A 21,962-nucleotide genomic window follows, 5' to 3' on the forward strand; every position below is an offset into this window, starting at 1 on the left:
CCTTTTACTAATGCAGAGATTGTGCCATTATAGATGATCCATAAAGATCCACAAAGAGCTTGTAGTAACTACTAGGGAGAAATTAATAACAAATATCTGAAAATCAAACATATATAGTTTATAAAAAGAATTGGATTCTTCCATGTATTGTGAAGAAAACAATGATTCTAGAAGTACCAACACTCTATATTGTTGCAAACAAGATGGGCATGGCTGCTTGTAAGTCAGACAAAATAAGCAAGGTGATCAAAAGTCCATGTACCTCAGTTCAAAAATCAGAATTGTATGCAATCCTTATGATGTTATTAGATATCCCTGAATCTCTTAATTACTGATTTTTTTATATGCAGAAAGAGTTTTTTTGCATATAGGCACTGCTGCATTTGTTCTTGATAAAAGATAACTCAGAATTAACTTCATTATTTATGCAATTGCAATAGGCAATGAGAAGTAGAATCTATTCATTATAGGTTACTCATGTGCTGCCTCATACGGGTTTGCCAGGCCCATTGGCACAAGAAAATCAGGAAGCTGACCAACTACTAATAGGACAAATGTTAGAAGCTTCAAAATCTTATGAGAAACATGTTAAAAGAAAAAGTTTAAAGAAATAAAATTCTGTCACTTGGCAACAAACCAAAGAAAAAATTTAAAATGTTTTATGTGTTTTCTATACAACCAAACTCCATTACCTTTTGGTAGTAACCCTAGGGGACCAAAAAATGGCACCTGAAAGACAGATGTTTTTCATTTTGCAGAACTTGGGAAACAAAAGTATATACACTATACCACTGACACATTTGCAGGGTTTCGATGGACAACTACTTTAAGTTCTGAAAAGGCTGATTGTGTAGTTGCACACTTATTGGAAATAATGGCAAATGGGTATACCTGAACAAATGACGACTGTCAATGTTTCTACACTGTATCCAATAAGATGAAGCAATTCTTCAGTATTACAGTATAAAGCATATTGCTGGTATACCACACAATCCTACAGGACAAGCAGTTGTAGAAAGAGCCAATGGTACCTTAAAGGAAATGATTTTAAACAAAAAGGAAGAATAAAAAAAAACAAAACAAAAAAAAAAACCAAAACAAAAAAACCACAAAACTCAGGGACAACTAAATAATGCTTGGTTAATTCTAAATTTTCTTAATCTTGATGAAAAGAAACAACAGCAACTGAGAGACACAGGGTTATTGATAAAAAACCTAAGAAACTAGGTCAACCAATATGCTGTAAGGATGTGTTGACATCAGAATGGAAACCTGAAACAGCTTTAAGATGGGTACGTGGTTATGCTTATGTATCCAGGGAATGAAAAAAAAAATACGGTTACCAACAAAACTTATAAAGATTTGATCTGACCAGGGAAAACCTCTCATCAGCTGAGACATGAATGACTTCACAAAGCAAATGGCCCAGATGATTCACTCTCACAGACTGTCTCAGACACTGAGTTTTCAAAAATACACATGCAACTCAGCCTCATAGGTCTAGCCCGAATGATCCATCACACAGAGACTAGACAACACAAAGACTGGACAAACAACATAGAGCATGCACATTTAGCTTTCATGGAATTTGGCCAATGTCTCAATTTCCACAGGGGACCCAAAAGATATCTTTGCTTCTAGACAAGTAATTTTAATAACATTACTCCTCCATCCCTAAAAGGTAGGGTAGATGTTTTTGGTCCTTTGATGAGTTATGGTTGTTTTTATTGTCTAGCGTTGTTATTGGTTATGGTCAAGGAGGAAACAAAATAAAATTTAAGTCATGGATCTCTCCTAATTTTCTTTTTCTCTTATTTTCCTCTCTTATTTAATGATGGGGAAATAGGAAAAGGGGTGGTGGAATAATAACAACAAAAATAAATGAATCAGAAATAAAAACATAAAAGTTAAATAGAGAATCTACTAGTCCTAAATATTTTATGTATATGTATTTATGTATATTGATAGAAATTTAAGGTTGTTTTGTTTAATTATTGTATCTTGATAGAAATTTAAGATTGGTTCATTTGCCTATTGCTTGATATATTGTACACAGGTAGCTTATTTAAAATGTGATGTAGAGTCCTAGGTTTATGGTTCTCATAACTATTTCTACTGTATGTAGATTGGTAACGTTAGAGAAAAAGACATTAAAAAGAAACAGAAACTGTCTTGTGACAGGGCATGTGCTGTTTTTCTAAAAGCAGACATGTGAGAGAGTGTGTGACGTTTAGAAAAACATAAATGGAACCCCACAGGCAGTAGATGCTGGTTTTGCATGGCTACGCCGTGCAGTGCTTCACTGGCCTTTGCTTCACCGAGAGAAGCGTTCCAGAGAACCTTCCATGGCGCTCCAGCTGATTTCGCTGCTTCGGCTGACTCACGCTAACTCGGCAGAGCGTTGCTGTTTGTGCTGGGCCATGATGCATTCCTGATGCGTGTTCCTATGTGGTGTTTGCTGCTGAGCTGGACTGCGGGTGTCCTGACAACCCAGCGTGGAATTGGCCCCAGGAACTACGTCTAAACAGGTCCACAACCCTCTTTTCCTACTAACCTTCTCTCTCCCTTTCCTCTGGTCAGTGGGTACAAGGGAGGTGGAAACGTAGATTTTGAAAAATTTAAGCCTACGCTATATGACATAGTTACATTGTCAAAGCCTCCTGCTTAGTGCTACTGTATCAGGAACTAGGTTTTTAATATACGGACTATGGAGTATACATTTAAGCCACAGAGCCTTGTTTCCTGTGGTTTTATTCTATCAAATGTAGTATGTATAATTTTTATTATCTGCTTTCAAATTAAAATTACATGTATTCCTGGCTTAAAAATGAAAAGTCTTCAAAGCTTAGCTAACTGTCTCAAGTTTCTTCTGATGCCAACCTCTAACTACTTTTGTATTCTCTGTTTATCCTACTGCTGTTTTTTCCCTTAATTTTCAGTTTTCTTTTGCAGATAAGAAGTTAAGGCTTTTATCCTTCCTAGAACACGTGCACACACACACACACACACACACACACACACACACACACACCTGCATGCACACAGACACCCCGAACACACACAGAGACCCACACATGCTTGCACATATACACATGCACACACATATATGCACATACAGATGCTGACACATACATATGGACACACATGTAAACACACACGTGTGCACACATTCACAGAAACACACACATGTACACACACACATGCAGGCTGTCCCTCCAGAGTTCTTTGCCTTAGTTCTTTATCCTGGAGTCAGTGCTGCCTGTGTTTACTGCTGAGATGTTCTGGCCGCCCTCTTTGTGAAAACTTTTGCCTGTTCTTTGTATGTGATTACTTGTTTCCTGGATATAATAACTTAAAGAGAAATCAATGGACTCCTTTGTTTTAGAGACTCTTTTTTTTTCCTTCAACTGCCTTTTGAGAAAAGGTACAAAGAGCGATGATAAACCATGAATGTCTGACATCTTTCTTTTCTTTTTTTGTCCTTCATTATAAATGATGGTGATGCTGCCGATAGAGAACTAGATGGCGACCATATCCCACTGAGAATTCTGATGGCGTGTATTGATTATTTCTGATGGTTTGCATTGGTTATTTATCTTTACTTCCCTATAGAATAGTGAGAACTTTTCTGCTACCCTGGATATCGATCATGTGGCTTTACTTTTAGAGTTTCATGAGTTTATTTTTGTCACTAGTACTCTGAAATGTAAGAATAGTGTGTGTGGGCAGGGCCTTTTCTTTACTTTGTGTTTGTACTTGGAAGTATTTTTACTGTAGAAACTTGGGTATTTCCGTTTTACAGGTTTTATTTGTAGCTAAGATTTTTTTTCCCTCTCTGGTTTTTTTTATAACTCAAGTTTCTATTCTTTGAATTTGAAACATATGAATTAACATTCTGATTTTAATTTTTTTGTATCTGAAGTAGCTGAAGCTGGCCTCAAGCCTTATTATGTGGCCAGGGATAACTCTGAACTTCAGATCTCCCTGTCTCCACTTCACAAGTGCTACACTAATGGCTCTGCCGCCACGTGGCTCTGTGCTGACACACCTCACTTATGTGGCTCTGTGCCACCATGCCTCACTTATGTGGCTCTGTGCCTCCACACCTCACTTATGTGGCTCTGTGCCACCATGCCTCACTTATGTGGCTCTGTGCCTCCACACCTCACTTATGTGGCTTTGTGCCACCATGCCTCACTTAAGTGGCTCTGTGTAGCCACACCTCACTTATATGGCTCAGTGCATGAAACCCAGGGTGTTGTGTGTATCAGAAATGTACTCTACCAACTGAGTCACATACCAAGGCTCTTGAATTTTTTCTCCTCATTAGTTGTCCACTTGTATTTTTTTCTTTTAGAGTGTTCCTTGAGTCTCATTTTCAAATTCAAATATTAAGATTTCCTTTTTCTTTTCTTGTGCTATTTGTGTTGTCTAAGGTTACTTTCTGGGTATATGCCACAACGTGGCATAGCTAGGTCATATGGTAGATTTACTTTTAGCCTTTTGAGAATTTCCCACACTGACTTCCAGAGTGGCTGCACCAATTTCAATCCTAGAAGTAGTGAATGAAAGTTCCCCCTTTACTTGTCAGCATTTCTTGTCAGTTGCTATGACTGCAGTAAGATAAAATTCCAAAGAGGAAAACTTTCACTGTCCTAGTTCCTAAAGATATTGAATACTTTTAAAGATATTTAGTAGCCATTTTCACTCCTTCTTCTGAGAACTTTGTACATATCCTTAGTCCATTTTTAAATCAAGTCATTTGTTTCCTTGCTTACTTTTTGTGTGCTTTATGTATTCAGTATATTAGTCTCTTAGCACATGTACACCTGTCAAGGATTCTTTCCCACTCTTGGGGGTTCTTTTTAATTCAGTTGATTATTTCCTCTGTCATACATAAACATTTCGGCTTTATGAGGTCCCATGTGTCAGTTGTGGGCCCTAATTAATGAGTGAATGGATTATTTTCCTGCATACAGGTCTTGTGAAATATTTCCTACGTCTTCTTTTAATAGTTTTTGTGTTTTGTTTTTAGATTGAGGTCTTTGACCCATTTGGAGTTGATTTTGGGGCAGATTTATGGGTCTAACTGCAGTCATCTGCTTGTGGACTTCCAGTTTCCTCAGCACCACTTGTTAAGGCTGCTACGGTCAATCCTTTCTTTTTCTTTCTTTCTTTCTTTCTTTCTTTCTTTCTTCCTTCCTTCATTCCTTCCTTCCTTCCTTCCTTCCTTTCTTTCTTCCTTCCTTTCTACTTTCAGAATGGTAGCATCCAAGAACTTTCTTTTCCCGTGTTGTGAATATAGTAGTGATTCTTAATTTTTCAAAGTATTCTTCTCCAGCTTTGTGGGTTTTTGCATTTTCAAAAAATTTACAACATCTGTATTTTCCTACTTTCAGCTTTTCAGATCTTCTGAAAAGGCTGATTCTCCTTGGGGGTTTGCTTACACATGAACTGGCCTCAACACTCTGGAAGATACTCATTGAGTGGGCTTTGCTTTTGGAAACAATTCTGAATAGAATTTTTGTTTCTCTTGACTATAAATATTTCCAGGCTTACTAACCTGTTGGATTCTTTGGCGTACAATGGCCTGATCTTCTTCATTATCATTATTACTAGACTATGAGAAACAAATAGAGAAAAGGAGTACAAGCGAAGGCTCTCTCACACGTCAGAGTGTTGGCTTTCACTTTCCTTTCTATATCCATCACGCTTTATGATCCAGGAGCCATTGTGGCACTTTTCACACAGGGTCTGTGTCTCTGTTCTCAGCTCCACATTCGTGTGCTCTGTGTGGTGCTGTGCATGACTTTTCCTGGGGGTATGAGAGCAAACATGTATTCACCACAGATAGAGTGAAGATCTGCTTCTACCCAAACCTGGCCTGCTGAACTAATGAGTATTAGGTTGCTTACAGAAACATGGTTGTGAGGGGCTCCTTATGGTTGCATAACTGACTTAGGTAGATACAAACGCAGGTGACAGGATATAGACACATTCAGTCCTCTCTCTTTACACTTCAAAAGCACTCAGTGCTGCCACACCTGGGTTACCTCTAGGTATCACCAGTTGTTGGCCAAGTGACCAACAACACTTTGCAGCCTGCCTCTGCTCCTCTTTTATCAGGGATAATAGGTTTTTTTTTTAAAAAAAAAATAGTCATAGTATTTTGAGAAGAAAGAATAAAAACACAAGCTCAATGTCCCTTTTGATCTGAAAGTCCAACTGAATAAAGGGTTGGTATTCTTATATTACTTTAAGGGTAAAAGAAGTCTCAAGCTGTCTAGAAAAAAGAAAAATAAAACAAAGATAAAAATCTCCATTTCTGAGCCAACCCGGAAGGAATTGTAAAGGCCCAGTGCACCTCTATAACCAATATTACACACAACCTTTCCTAGACCACGATTAGTAACAGGTAGCTTCACCAATCCCAGCAACACAGAGCCATGTTGTGGGTCAGGATTGACCCCGGGGTCTGGAAATCCTCAAATGCACCGTCACCATGTACCATGGCTCACCGTGCTCAGGGCTTGGCCAACTACTACAAACTTGGCACTTCTGTGGCTCCCAATGAGGCACTGGTCTTTGTAAAAATATGTATATTTTCCTCTTGGACAAGTTCCTAAGTCTCAAGGCAACCGGAGGAGACTGTGAGGACTTGAGCCGTTACCTATAGGTTTCTAGATTGGTTAGAATGCATTTGGCAATTGAGAAATAGCTAATCTTGTCCCGGCTTCATGCAGACTCACAGTGCACACCGCACATGCTGTTAAATTTGGGCTTGCAGCCCCAAAAGGTAAGGAGGTCTCACAGCATGACTAACTGCACAGCACAAATGGCATTTCTGGGTAAATCACTTAACATGAGTGTATGCTGGGCAAGTAAAAAGCCTTGTTGATTCCTTCCATTCTGTGTCCTGTGGACACAGCAGTGTGGAGTGTGGGATGGTGGTTACTCTGAATTGGAAAAGTTCTCCATGTTTGGTTATGAGGTTGGCAACAAGTCCTCTCTCTCCCTCTACCTCTCCCCCACCACACACGTGCACATACACACACACACACACACACACACACACACACACATTCTGTCACACTAGGTATTCACACGGTTCTAACCTACCTGGGGAAAAGCACACTCTAAACTTTTGGCCCAGACTCTCACATGTCTTTGTTGATGGCCGATGACTCAGTGGAATACTCCAGGCCCATTACCTCACCAGAGTTCCCAATTTCACTTCCAGGAGAACAAGTCACCTGCAGAGGCAGGAGAGAAAGACGTCCATCATCTTAGAAGATCACTTTCAGAGTGAAACCAGGGGGAAAGGCTTTACAGCGGACAGAGATGTGAGTTGTCTGTCTTTGGACCACTGACCTCCTCCAAATTCAGCATCCTCGGGTACCAAGAAGCATCTGCTAAAATGATATAAAGACTATGGACAAAGAAGGCCCCTTTGCCCTTACCCTAGCTCATCAGCCTTTGAGTGTTTGCTTTGGTATACTGCTGTCATGGCTGGCATGTCTGGCTGCAGATAGCTCAGAATCACACTAGTGAAGGCACAGGTGACACAGCCACACATGAAGCTCTGTTTGTTTTTTTTTCCTGAGGTAGCAGAGTGAAGTGGCGAGCCTGAGGAGGATACAGTGCTGACATTAAATATTCACTGAGCATAGTCGGCATACAAGAAGGTGGATGGATTTGTCTCCAGGAGTACCTCACTTGTGGCAAAGTACTAACCCTATCTGAACATGAGCATACCGACGTTCAACCACCAATGAGAAGGAGCCTTAGGAAACAGTGTTGTCTCCTCAGTGCCTTCCAGACTGGAATCCTACCCTATCACTTTCTCTGGCCTCATTTTCCACCCACACAGCTCACTGACAAAGCAGTGTGTCTTCAAGATAAATAGTCACAGGGACAGTGGATCTTGGCTCCCGTATAGGCATGTTTCATCACATCCACACACACTCCAAGCGTGTTGTGTGGGGAATCTTCATGTCCACAGTTGCATTGGAGCCTTTGCTCTTGTCTAGGCATTTTTTCTTATTTACTTTTATTCATAATCATAAACTTAACTCTGCAATCCAGCCAGAAGTGGAGGGGAGTGAGGGAAATGTGGAGCCCAAAGAACTCCAGTGAGGGCTGAGATTGCAGGTACTGCATGCAGATGGGGTGGGGCACTCTCCTGAGCTACAGAAAGGATGGCCGCAAGTCAAAAGAATTAGAGTAGTCCACAGCTGGAAATGGTGATCTTCCTACTTGGTCATGGTGGATGATGCTTTTGATGTATTCTTGGATTCCATTTGTAAGTAATTGAGTATTTTTGATTCAATGTTCATAAGGGAAATTGGTCTGAGAGTATTTTTCTTTTTTGTTTGGATCTTTGTGTGGTTTAGGTATCAGGGTGGCTGTAGCCTCACAGAATGATTTTGGCATTGTTCTTTCTGTTTTTATTTTTGTGGAATAGTTTAAGGAGCATTGGTATGAGCTCTTTTTTGAAAGTCTGATTCTGGGCTTTTTTTTTTTTAACTTTTTTTTTTTTTTTTAGGCTGAAAGGTTTCCACTGGCTTCTTCTATTTCTTTTGGGGTTATGAGACTATTTAAATTGTTTACCTGATCTTGATTTAACTATGGTAATTGGAATCTATCAAGAAAGGCATCCATTTCATTTAGAATTTTCAATTTTATAGAGTTACAGGTTTTTGAAGTAAGACCTAATGATTCTTTGATTTTCCTCAGTGTCTGTTGTAATGTTTCCCTTTTCTTTCCTGATTTTGCTAATTTGGATTTTCTCTCTCTCTCTCTTTCTGTGTGTGTGTCTTTTAGTTAGTTTGGCTAAGGTTTCATCTGTTTGTTGATTTTCTCAAAGAATCAGCTCCTGGTTTTGTTCATTCATTATATTGTTCTCTTTGTTTCTAATTTGTTGATTTCATCCCGGAGTTTGATTATTTCTTGTGGTTTACTCCTCTTGGGTGTGTGTGCTTCTTTTTGTTCTAGAGCCTTCAAGTGTCCTGTTAAGTTGCTGCTATGAGAACTCCCCAATTTCTTTATGAAGGCATTTAATGCCATGAATTTTCTTTTTAGCACTGCTTTCATTTTGTCCCATAATTTTGGGTAGGTTGTGCCTTAATTTTTGTTGAATTCTAGAAAGCCTTTAATTTCTTTCTTTATTTCCTCTCTGACCCAGCAGCCTTTGAGTAGAGAGTTGTTCATTTTTTATATTTGTAGGATTTCTGTTGTTTTTGTTTTTGTTGAGTTCCAGCTTTAATCCATGGTGATCTAATAAGATACAATGGATTATTTCAATTTTCTTACATCAGTTGAGAATTGATTTATGATCAAGTATATGAACAATTTTGGAGAAGGTTCTGTGAGGTGCTGAAAAGAAGGTATATTCTTTTGTGTTTGGATGAAAATTTGTGTAGATATCTGTTAGTTCCATTTCATTAACAGCATCTGTTATTTTCATTATTTCTCTGTTTAGTTTCTGCTCTGATGACCTGCCCATTGGTGAGAGTGGGGTGTTGAAGTCCTCACTACTTATGATTGGGTTCAATGTGTGATTTAAGCTTCAGTAATGTTTCTTTTACAATAGTGGGTGTTCTTTTTTTAAACAAATTTTTATATATTTTGGGGTGTAGATGTTCAGAAATGAGATGTTCTCTTGGTGGATTTTTCTTATATGAGCATGAAGTGTCCTTCCCCATGAGTTGTAATTAATTTTGGTTGAAAGTATATTTTATTAGATATTAGAATGGCTATTCCAGCTTGATTTGTGCGTTTGTTTGCCTGGAAACCCCTCCTTTTACTTTGAGGTAATGTTTATCTTTGTTGCTGAGGTGTGTTTCTTGTATGCAGAAGAGTGATCGATTCTGTTTACGCATCCATACTGTTAGCCTTTTGATTGGGGAATTGAGTCTATTGATGTTAAGAAATGTTAATGACATATGATTATTTACTCCTATTATTATGATGGTGGTGGTAGTTTTCTCTCCTCCTCCTCTCTCTCTCTGTCTTTGTCTGTCTGTCTGTCTGTCTGTCTCTCTTTGTGTGTGTGTGTGTGTGTTTGTATTTATCTTCCTTTGGTTTTGCTGCAGTGGAGTTAGTTATCTCCTGTGTCTTCTTGGGTGTAGTTAACCTCCTTGGGTTGTAATTTTCTTTTTAGTATCTTCTGTTGGGTAGATCTGTCCATAGATATTGTTCAAATTTGGTTCGGCCTTGGAATATCTTGTTTCATCCATCTATGGAGATTAACAGTTTTGCTGGGTATAATATTCTAGGCTGATCTGGTTTCTTAGGGTCTGCAAGACATCTGCCCAGGCCCTTCTGACTTTTAGAGTCTCTGTTGAGAAGCCAGATGTAATTCTGGTAGGTATGACTTGACCTTTTTTCCTTGCAGATTTCAATATTCTTTCTTTGTTCTGTACATTTAGTCTTTTTATTACTATATAATGGGAGTATCTTTTTTTCTGGCCTAATTTATTTGGTGTTATGTAAGCTTCTTGTAGATTTATAAGCATCTCTTTCTTTAGGTTTGGGAAATTTTCTCTATGATTTTGTTGAAAATATTTTATGGCTCTTGGAGCCAGGAATCTTCTCTTTCTTCTATTTCTAATATTCTTAGATTCCCTCTTTTCATAGTGTCCCTGACTTCTTGGACATTTTGTGTTCATAACTTTTAAAATTTAACATTTTATTTGACAATGCATCAGTTTTTCATTGTATCCCCTATGCCTGAGATTCTTTCCTTCATCTCTTGTATTTTGTTTGTTTTTAGTTCCTGTTCTCTTTCCCAAGTTTTTCATCTCTCTCCCTCTGCTCACGACATTCTCATTTCACGTAAGCGGACTCTGATATATTTTGAATTTTTCTTCCCAGAATCTCAACCAAGCATTGATCTATCAGACTTGAACTTTGTTTTTGTTATTCCTTGATTCTTTGGTAGCCAACCACTGCAGGCCTCCTTTCTCACTGTGCTCTGAACCCTGTGAACTGCTGTGCTTTCCAAGGTCAAGCCTGGGCATTGGCAGTTCAGCTTAAACAGGCTGAGACCTAGGGCGGACTTTGTTGTAATTTGCCTTTTCTCTTCACATCCTAGAGCCAGAGGTACTTGGTCCCCTTGTCCCTCCGTCTGTCCCCAGGAGATATTTGTCTTATAGTACTGCTCCTTAACTGTTGAACTCACTCACTTGTATCCCTTACTTACCACCAAGCACACCTCTTGTCTCCAAATCATTAATTTCTTCTATCTCCATCACAAGCATGATGCAGGGACATTGGGTAAACCAAAATTGGTGCCATTCTCATTTCCACTGTGCTGGCTCAATGCCATCCTCACCTCACTTCCTGAACAGATGTTGGTTGTAAGGCTATACATATCCATCCTGAACATCAAGGGCAAAGAAAAGTCCACTATCCACTCCATTATACTTTTCTTTCAGTGCCAAGGATTTTCTAGCTCCTCACTAACCTGAGAAGTGACCAGGACATGGGTTCTTTCATTTGTAAACTGAAGAATCAGGTGGATGTGAACCTCTCTTTAGCTAGCCAGTTGGGTGGAACTGCTCTCTGGTTGCTGTTTGGCTAGTACTTCATGTTCACCCACAATTACAGAGCTGGGTGGGGAGAAACGGCTATGAAAATAGTTGGGGACACCTGCCAAGAAGAACATGCATTCTGTATGCCAGCTCAAATTGTCTCCATACATTTTGAATTTAGAAATCTCACCAATCCACCCATGGAAAACATTCCTCTCTATATTGGAGGCTGGGGTGGTGTAAAGTGAAGAGAGGGTGTATGCCACACCCTGAGCACTGTTGGCTCTGCCCATGCTCCCTGCACCTGCCTGGCTTCCCCAGCTACCAGGACAAGTGTGGGCCATAGTAGTTAATTCCCAGATGCTGCGCTTGTCTCCGCTTTTGTTTGGGTAAACTCGCCACATTTACCTTCTAACGCAGCCTGATGCCCGCAGCTCTTTTCTGAGTGCTTATTCTTAGTTCCTACCACATTCTTCAAAACAGATGAGTCCGTTGTGCTCCACAGAAGGAGACCCTCATCATGTGCTGCACAGAAGGAGCCTCTCGTCATGTTCCTAGACTCAGGGGAGACCTTTCCAACCAGCCAGTGATGGCATTTCATTTCTTTCCTCTCTCTTTAATTTCCATTTTTATCTTTAGTTTGAAGCTATAGTCTCATAGCCCAGGCTCTCCCGGTGCTTATTAACTGCGAGTTGACATTGGTCACAAGCTAGGTGTGGTCCTACAGTCTCTAGAGTTCTGGGATCACAGGAATTCACCACCACGTCTGGCCAGAGTGGCATCACCAATGTCAACCACTCCTTCATCGCTGGGTGACTGGCTGCTGTGTTCCAGAACAGCTGCATCCTGGGCATTGTGGGCAGCCATTCCTGCTGAGTGGGAGGGAAGATTAGCCTTCCCTGTGCTGAAGATGCTAGAATATAGGACTGGAGTATGAGCAGGAGAATGTCCTTCCACAAACTCTGGGTACTGTACAGCTGTCACTATCATCCCTGCCGTATAAAAACCCATCTTTCTAGAACTTTCTCCATAGGCCTTTCACTCCCCAGTAACCTCTGTGAAAGCCAGTCAGGTGAGAGCGTTGCCTTGAACCACGTTTCTGTAACTGATCTTCATGTATACGTCACATTTGTAAGCTGTTAAGCTCTAATAAGCAGCTTCGCACTCAGTGCTGAGACAGAACATCAGAGGAGCAGGTCATGCTTTGCTCATAATGGACAGATGTTGTCTCCAGAAGCCTTTTCATCTTTTTGAAATGGGACCTGGGCAGCTTTTTGTCACCATAACACAATACTAGAGACACTGGATTTAAAGCGGGGAGAAACAGTTGTCTTGGTTGGTGATATCGGAGATCCTATAGGTTTGGGCCTGTGGCAGCAGAAAACATGAAGGTAGAAGCAGGTAGAGCATAAAGCCTAATCAGAAGGCGAGAAAGAGGAGGAGATGCTGGCGTTGGGCTTTCTCTTTAAGGGCACATCTCCTGGTACACAGCCTTCTTGCACCAGGCTTTGCCTCTTCCTGGTATAGCCATGGGCTGGGTGCCAACCTTTCGATAAGTAGCTCTTTTGGGGGGAGGCTGATATTCAAGACGCAAGTACCTTTCTTTTTCCAAGTGAAGTATTATGTGGGAGCATGATAAACACCCCATAAGAGGGGAGGAGACCACTGCAGGCCAGGCTCACCATCCCTCTCAGACTTCCCTCCACGGGAGGATGCAGTCCTGGTCCTCAGTGCTGCTTCCCAGCAGTGGGTGCGCATCCCATGCTGCCCAGGGCTCACTTGACGGACACTCCCCTTTCTACAACCATACACAGCTTCATGGTGATAACAATACACACTCTCTTCCCCTATAGCCCCCCCAGCCCTGCTCACAAACATGTCAGGTTAACTTCGTCCCCACTGGGCACAGCGCACAAACAAAACAAAAGTGTGAAAGAAGTTACTTAGTATAAGATATGGATAGAATAACCCTAGGAAGTAGATGTGCTGTAAAACTATTTTTAAAAATTATTAAGGTAACGCCAAATATAAGGCAGCAGTCACATGATATCTGCAAGATGTCATTTATTTAAATATAATTATTATTGATTTCTTCGGTACCAAAGATTAGGAAACCCAAAGCCAGAATCCTTTTGCTCTCCACTTGGTTGAGAGTCATGTGTAGCTTGCATGGTGACTCCAGGAGGTGGTAATGTCAGGAAAGGCCCTGGACAGAGTCTGTCATGTGACTTGCAGCGTTGGGTTTTGAATCATACAGTGGCCCTGTGTATGGCAGGGTGGAACACAAACCAGTTAATATCAGTGACTCATGGCCATGCCAGCTTCTATGAGACTGTGGAGAATTTGGGAAAAGCTTCTCAATGTCATTATTGATGGTCAATATGCCAGTGCAATTTTACTACTAGAGAGGCGTTTCTTTGGGAGCATGGGTTTCCTAGTTTCTAATAAAAATCAAGAGAAAGGCAAGTGTACCTGGGAGGTAGAGGCAGCACTGACTTTTAGGCCATTACATATGAACACCGTATTGCAAGGTTCACTGACAGCATGAATCTAGGCCAGGGGCGGAGGAGAGGGGGTGATAAGGAACGAACCTTTGGTCTTGAGGGGAGCCAGACAGACCACAGGCAAAAACTGCCACTTCCTCACTTTCTCAGAACAGCTGTAACCTTTCTCAAGGAAAATTAGAAAGATTTCTAGGATAAAAGAACAAAATCGAAGTTTAAAAAGCTTCATGGTGTTTCTAGTCCGTGGACCATGAGACTTTACCTTAGATCCCTGCCCCCTTCAGGTCAGCCAGTGACAACTCTCTGAGGTGTGTTCCTCGCAGTTGTTGGCTTGAGGTGGAGGAAGGGAAGTGCAGTGCTCAGGCTGGGAGGGAGGGACTCAGAAAACTGAGGCCCAGCATGTGTGAGGGCCATGCGAAGCTGGCCCTGCTGTTCAAATACTGCGAGGAGACTTAGAGAGGAAGGTGGAAAATGTAGAGTGCGGTACTGGTGTGTGTTGTCAACTCTAGGGTGCCCGGAACTCAGATCTGCGAACTGCTGTGTTTCCAACGTAGTCCCTAACACTTTCAGACGGATAACAGGGGAATGTGCTTACACAAAGCCCCACACCCAGCAAGCGTCAGGGTAAATACATCATCTCAGAGAGGGAAGCCCAGCTCCATTGTTTGTAGAAATGAAGTGCTATGGATCTGTTGGTGAAAACCAAACAATTATTATTGCCCTATCTCTACCACACTTCCCTATTGAAGCAACCAGTTCCTACCGTTTTACATACCATTAGTAATAATTACATGTGGCTATAATACGCACACATTTTCATTAAACTAGAAAGCTAGTATGCCTTGGGGATTTGTTTTGTTATTCTTCCTGTTTGTTTGTTTGTTTGTTTGGTGTGTGTGTGTGTGTGTGTGTGTGTGTGTGTGTGTGTGTGCTTCCACATAGAATTGTTAGTCTTTCCCCTTCTATTTAGCACGAACAAACTCTGGCCCATGGAAACATTAATGGCAGCCTGTTTTAAAAGAGCCAGCCCTCTGAGATAAAAAACTAAAAGAGAAAAGGTGAGCGAGCTCTGGCCGGCCAGGCCTGGTCTCAGCCAGCTCATTCTGCTTTTCCCTCCAGGACAAATGGGCCTGGAAGCTGTAGCAAGTGAGGATTTTCACGGCAGTGACTCAGATCACCAAGCATGTGAGTCCTCCCCTGGCTCCTCCCCTCCCCTTGGGTCTTTGAGCATGTTGAGCAACATTAAAGGGTCCTATAGAGTAAGAGGTGGCTGTGGCGGGGTCTGTGCAAGCTGGTTCTGGCCACAGATGGTTCCCACCCAACCACAGCCACAGCGTATTTCAAGACAAGGAAAGGGTAAAAATAATATGGACATTACTTTTAAATAAGCGGTAGAAAGAATTCTAACACTTGTTCTCTCTTCTGAGCAAGTGCAGCTTCCTCAGAAGGGACCAGCACAGTTGGTTCAGGGGCCATTTCCCTACTGGCATGAAGAGAGTTTCAGATGGATTTGCATTTCAGATGCCTCTGTCTTGTTGTTAAATTACTGAACACACATCATGTATTCGAGCATCTTATTAAATGCCATCCTCCAAGCATGCTCAGGCGACTGCCACTGGAGCTGTACCGAAATGTCAGAGGGAAGAAAGATGCAAAGGACAATTCTGGGACCAGCTCTGGGTCTAAGTGATTTTTCTTTGGTTCCTCTGGTGCGATTGTCTCTTTGCAGACAACCTATACCTTTCCCATTTGCTCAGAACAGAGTGCGCTGTTGTTGTTTTTTTTACAAGAGAAAAAGATGGTATAATCTCTCTCTAAATATAGCCAATAATATATGTATTAGCAGAAGCAACTGTGCATTTTAAAATGAAAGACAATTTACCAAATCTTTGAGACATTATTTTTTGAGAGAGAGAGAGAGAGAGAGAGAGAGAGAGAGAGAGAGAGAGAGAGAGAGGGAGTTTTTCTCAGGAGGCAAACCAACAAGAAAAATCTTAGGCGAGATAAACATTATGTCATGTTTCTGAATCTCCATGCTTATACTCACGGCAGACCATCTGTCCCCAGGAGGAGCTGCGTAGATGAGATGCTGAGGAATGTAACTCTTTGTAACATTTCTGAAACATCAAATTTGTTCCCCAGTAGTCCAACTTTGTCGCAAATCTGCTACCCAGATGTAAATTTAGAAGCATCCGAGTTCTTGGCTCCCTGAAGGAAGAATTTCAATTTAGAAGAAGCATTATAGACTCTAACAAGAGAAGAATGGCTTGAAATCTAAATTACCCGAAACAAACCAGGATGGCACATAAGGGAGTAAACGCAGAAGGCAGCACCAGGGGGCGGTGAGCTGCACATGCTGCTGTGGCCTCTGGGGAGGAAATCCGGGGACTACACACAGAAACGGGGCACCCGCATGATGCAAGTGGTGCATCAAGCATTGCTCCTAAACATCCCTTACGACACAGACAGATTTGCGTTTGATGACATTCATCAAAGGGGCATGAAGTATGCATGTGTGTGCTGTATGCATATGTGTTCAGGATTCATCTCTATGTATGTCACCAGTCCTCTACAAAGAGACAGATGGTCTGAGAGGGGGTTGTCAAACAGAGAACAGAAGTAATGAATCATGATAAAAAAAAAAAGATCCTTTAGTGCAATGAAAGTGGAGTAACGAGATGAGAGAGTCCTACAAGAAGCCAACCAGCTTGGAGAAAGAGCTGGTCGAAGATTGAAAGACCCCAGCAGAAGGTTCCCTGCAGCTGGAGGAGGAGAGAGAGTGAGTCTAGCCTCAGTGTAAGAGAAATGAGGGTAATAGCAGCTGGCAGAGTCCAGGGCCTTGGGCAAGGTGGCATATGTTTATAATCCTAGCACTGAGGAGGCAGAGGCAGGGGGTCACCACCAGTGCTGAGCATGGTCCACCTATTGGGCGCCAGGCCTACACAGTGAGACACTATCTCACAAACAAAAACAAGCCAATAAACCAAAACCCCACAGGGACAGAAGACAGTGGAGGACACACAGAAAGGCAGAGAAGACATGGCATTGACTCCATGGGCTGTTCAGATGGGGATGAATGTCAGCCACATGTGCCCGGGGAGGCTCTGCCTCTGGATATCCTCAAAGTTTCGACAGCATCCCCGCCGGAGGCTCCGAGAGACTCCCCACTGGAAGACTCTTCCCACTGCACTTACGCTGGCCTTGAATGTGCTTGAATGTATGCTTTGATAATCAAAAAGACTGACCAAAGTGAATCTGACGTATTCACAATAGGCCTAATAGCCATTGTACATGTGGCAATTATCCCTAAATAGGGCTTATAAATCACTACATTGCACTTACACTGCCGAACCAAACGTGTAATTTTCCATTTCATTAGACTTATCATTGTCATGATGGAATAGTGTAATGAGCGCCATATACCCATCGCCTGGAATTTCAAAATGTTAACACTTTGACACATGTACTTTATTATTTTTATGCATATTTAAAGCAGGATTCAGAAATCGTGACAACTTCTTTCCTAAAAGCATTAGCAATATCTCTACAACTAGATTTTTCTACATTCTCATGACACCCGCTCAGCACACACAACAAACCAACACTGACGTCCCTTATCAGGAGTCCTTGTACGTTCTGATTTCTCCACTTGTGGCCAGATGTCTTATGACTCATTTGTTCAAAGCATCTTCTAACCAATGCTCTATATTATCTATTGATGTCTGCATATGTATGAGCTGGGGACTGATCCTAGGGCCTTACACATGCTAAGTACATGCTTGACTGAGACGCATAACCACGCCTTCTCTGCCGATCTTGAGCTGCTCCTCTAACACTGGTAGAAGAATCTAACAGGAGTCGTGTGGAAGCGCTATGTCATACTCTGGGTTTTCTAATTGTTGAGATGCTCCCAGAGACATTGAACTTGGGTCTCTAACCACCATTTTTCCCATAAACCAAAAGTTAGATAAAATTTAGTTTGCATTTGCGGTTTCTCTGCATCATGGCCTGTGGAATCGAGATCCACTGAGTGCTACCTCAAAAAGAGGAGACTGGTCCTGGGGGTATCTAGGCTGAGTACTTAGATACCCATCTGTTCCAACAGTATCAAAGCACTGCCCGCTGTGCGAGCCCTCTGCGCCAACAGCAGAACTAAGGCCCGAGGCAGGCTCTCTCTCACTGTGTGTTCCCTCTAGCCCCCTGGCCTGCCTTCTGTAGGCTCTTCTTCTTTGGGTTAAACCAAAGTACCATTATTCTGGGTCCTGTGTGTGCCATGGCAAGAGTGTCTCACATGCCCCAACAGAATTAAAAAACTAACTATGATAATAAACTAAGTTATTCAAAATAATCGAATCTATTATTTGATGACTAGGTGTCTTCACAAGATTCACATGCTGAGATGCGGCTCCCAATAGGATGGTGACTGGAGGGAAGGGAGAGGTGACTAGGTCACGGGAACTGAAATAAGTACCTTTATAAAAGACCCAGAGAGTGTTCTTTGCTGTTGCACCACAGGAGAACCCAGAGATGCCTAGTCAGAGCGCCATTGCTGTGGAGTGACACTATGACAAAGGCAGCTCTTACGAAGGAAAACATTCAACTGGGGCTGGCTTACAGTTTCAGGGGCATCCTGCAGGCCGACTTGGTGCTGGAGGAGGAGCTGAGAGTTCTACATCCTGACCCACAGGCAGCAGGAAGAGACTGTCTGACTAGGAGTAGCATAAATAATATACAACCTCACATCCCACCCCCACCCCCACACGCTTCCTCCAACAAGGCCACGCCTACTCCAACAAAAGACCGTACCGTTTAATCGTGCCACACCCCTGGAACCAACATTCAAACATTAGTCTATGGAGGGCGAGGGGCAAACCTGTTCAAACCATCACAAATATTAATCAAGAAATGGGCCCTGGACGGACACCATTCCACGCCCTGTGACCTTCCAACTTCTAGAATGATGACGTCCTGTTAGTGGTCTCGTTTTAGATGTCCATGTGGATTAAGACAGACGGAACTAGGCAGAAAGAGCACAAATGTCTGGTACATGGAGAGATGGAAAGATAAACTATTTAGAGACCTTTTCTTTAGGCTTGAAGTATCCTAGACCTGGGATCACAGTATCAGGGAACTGGGAGTCGTATCCCAGCTGGTGAATTCTTGGGTTTGTGGTCTCCTTGAATGTTACTGAGGCTGGCTTCCTCGTAACTGATGGGAATAACAAGGTCACAGCTGATGTGGATTCTTAGTAAATCAACATGAAAGAGCTGAGTGTAGAGCCAGGGCCTTGGGAAGAGGCCGCATTCAAGCAGCTCCCTTGCTTTCTTCCATTAAATCTTCACAGGGCCTTTCTTTTTCTCTTTTCCTTCCTTCCTTCTTTCCTTCCTTCCTTCCTTCCTTCCTTCCTTCCTTCCTTCCTTCTCTATTTCTAATAGAATCTTGTGATGTAGCTGCCACTGGCCTCCAGCTTTAGCATCCTGCTTCCACTCCTAAAGTGCAAGGGGTTAGAAATGGGCAACATCATGTTTCATTTCACAGAAGACGTCTCTGTAAAACCCGGGGTGAGAAACCCATCAGAAGCAAATGTGTGGGAGGCAGAAGCACTGGTCAAAATTACTCTAAATGGACCCAGCCCAAGGCTGAGTAGGGAAAGCAACTAAACTGGAAAAATGTCAGGCGCCTCAAGGCCATGGGGATGGAGCCTTCCCTCGTGCAGAACTGGCCGCTTGTGCTCCTCTGTCCTGTGGGTTCCCAGGGGATGGAAGTCTCTTTCCACATCAGAGGTGCTTGAGGCACTTCCTATATTCCTCAGGTTTAAACTCACACGGTTTAACGGGGAGGCAGACTGATATCAATGGCATTAGTTTTCATGGGGACCAGCCTTGGTGGAGTGCCGGTCCTCTGACACTCTTTTCTCTGCAGTACCCTCCGTGGAGCTCCATGGGGCTGTGAGGCACCTTCTGCCTCTGGGGCTTTCATAACGGAGCTTCCTGTCAAAACTCAAGGCACAGCACATTCTGCAGAAAGAGAGACCAGAGAATTCTGCCACCTGACAATTTTACTCCAAATTAATGTTGAATGCTGTATTGAGCCACCCACAAAAGAGAACAGAGAAAGCACTCCAAACTGACGCTCCAGCTTTCAGATAGTTTTGTGCACTCCATTTTTAACAGAAGAATGTCTTCAGAAAAGCTAGCCTCCTTCCACTGGATCAGGCTTTGTAGCATTATGGACTGGCTAGAAAAGACAGGGACCCAGGCTAAAGCCTAGTGTCCGAGCTTAGATCCTGCTTACGAACAACAGCCCCTCACAGTGGACTAGCTAGAAAGGGACCAGCACTCACACCCACATTAGGGTCTGAACTCAGGTCCCACCTGTGCATCCGCTTCTCACGCTGAGCCTCACTGCAGTCTGCCTTTCCTGGCCTCTCCAGTGCTGGTACTACACACGTGAGCCACCACACTGGCTCCTGGGAGATCACCACCAGACTTCCCCAGTCTCCAACAGGCATGCAAGAGGGGTAGTGAGAATGTGATTAGTGTCTCCCACCTTCAGTAGATTGGAATGGAAGAATGCTATCTTCATTGCAGAACAGATTCCCAGCAGGCACCATCTGGTCCTTGGTCCTCCAGAGTCAAGCCTACCTCTATTGGCTAGTCACACGCTTGCATAACGGTAACATGCAGTTTCACACATTTCCACACGTCTCCTACAATTGCTTCTACAATTGTTCAAAAGCAATATGAGGCTACCGTCCTTATCTAAGCAAAGAAAGACGGCCACCACTGTCTTCCCACAAGTGGAAAGGAAAGGTTCCAGGATTTCAGTATCAGTTAATCAACCCCAAGGCCCAGATGTTAAGCATCAGCAAAAGAAAAAAGGAGAAAGAAAGGGAGAGAAGAAGAAAAAGAAAGAAGTGGAAGAATGTGTGGGAGAATAAATATTATCTTTAAGAGATTTATAATTTCACCAGAGAAATGAGGTACACCCTCAGGAAAAAATTACATAGACATGTGCCATTGAACACAATAAATTGCCTGACGTGGGCGCTCTGGTCCAGAGCCGAGGCCTGCCCAGGTAGGCTCAGGGAGGCAGTGAGAGTTAGGAGGACTTTTGAAGCAACTGTGCTTTTTGCAGCTGATATTGTAATGGGGACTACAGCAGGCAGTGGGGGAAGGTAGAGACACTGCACGAAGGTGGCAACTGGCTTTGTTCAGGTGCAGAACACTCAGCTGAGGAGCAGCAGGGTGGGGGAGGGAAGGGGCATGAGTGGTTCACAGCTGGGAAGATCTTAGCATGTAAGGGGGGACTTGCTTGATTCAGCATGAGGGGCCTCTATGCATCTTCAAGGTAGCTTGATGAACACGGGGCCTCTTCAGATAGCAGTGGGCAGGGCCCACTCCAGACAGGCAGAGAAAGAGCTTTCCAGTCTCTGGAGGGCCTGAGAAAAGAGATTATTTCCCCCATGTAGGTATCCCTAGTGTGCTGGCGAGCTCCACGGAGAACGCACAGACATTTGCCAAGGCCAAGGCCAGAGCTAGATGTCGGTAAATATTTGCTTTGCCTCAGCTGGAGAAGATGGATTTTTAATAAAGAGGCAGCATGACTCACGTCACAGAGTGTACCAACAATTCAGAAAAAAACCACTCCGGAAATTACCAGTATGTCAGGCAATGTTATTTGATGAGCTCCTCACATACATGCATGGACTCACGCTTTCTGTCATGTATACTCAATCACATGTACATTGGTTATACATATATATTCACACAGAGACATACATTCATATGTGTGTGTCCTTTGGTGCGTCGGTATGTCACTGATGGCTGGATAAGGCTTCCTGAGTGCACCTGGGTCTGCAAACATGGTTGATTCAGAGCCCAGCAGACTCAACTTTCCTAACACATGGGAGAGTGCTAGGTTG

General features: G+C 42.7%; 1 long non-coding RNA gene across 1 annotated transcript; it reads right to left on the minus strand.

Moving 5' to 3' along the window:
* Nucleotides 1-13,640: 13,640 nt before the first annotated feature.
* Nucleotides 13,641-21,460, minus strand: LOC311589279. Its single transcript, XR_014776482.1, has 3 exons — nucleotides 21,349-21,460; nucleotides 16,086-16,242; nucleotides 13,641-13,796 (listed from the first exon to the last, which is right to left on the minus strand). It is a non-coding gene; the product is annotated as an uncharacterized lncRNA (long non-coding RNA).
* Between the last annotated feature and the right edge of the window lie 502 nt (nucleotides 21,461-21,962).

The sequence above is a fragment of the Acomys minous genome (genome assembly GCF_964271855.1).
Source record: "Acomys minous genome assembly, chromosome: 18".
Lineage (NCBI taxonomy): Eukaryota > Metazoa > Chordata > Mammalia > Rodentia > Muridae > Acomys > Acomys minous.